Raw genomic sequence first — 388 nt, 5'->3', positions numbered from 1 at the left:
ATTCATCATTACCTGGATATGCAAGTTTATTTTGGAAAACTATATTAACAAGATACTACCATTGAGATTCCCTTCTAGGTAATCAGGAGAGGTTGAAAGACATGTACACTTTTTGAGGGAATAAAATGTGACTTTGAATCACAAATCTCCACTCCCAGAGGCATAACTGTGGGAATTCAAGGTCGTGTGTGAGTCATCCTTTGGTCATGAGAGCATAAAAGAGCTAAAGAAATGGAGATAAAGAGATAAAGAAATGGATGATAGAGTAATACCTATCTTATTTACTCACTTGCAATTTAGTGTTTATGACAGTATTATTTAAAGTTGCAGATATTTTGTTTAGGACAGTGGAAGGAGCCATATTTATCAGCAGCACTGAAAACTTTTA

This window comes from Galeopterus variegatus, unplaced genomic scaffold (genome assembly GCF_000696425.1).
Source record: "Galeopterus variegatus unplaced genomic scaffold, G_variegatus-3.0.2 Scaffold8337, whole genome shotgun sequence".
Lineage (NCBI taxonomy): Eukaryota > Metazoa > Chordata > Mammalia > Dermoptera > Cynocephalidae > Galeopterus > Galeopterus variegatus.
This window is presented reverse-complemented; position numbering follows the sequence as displayed.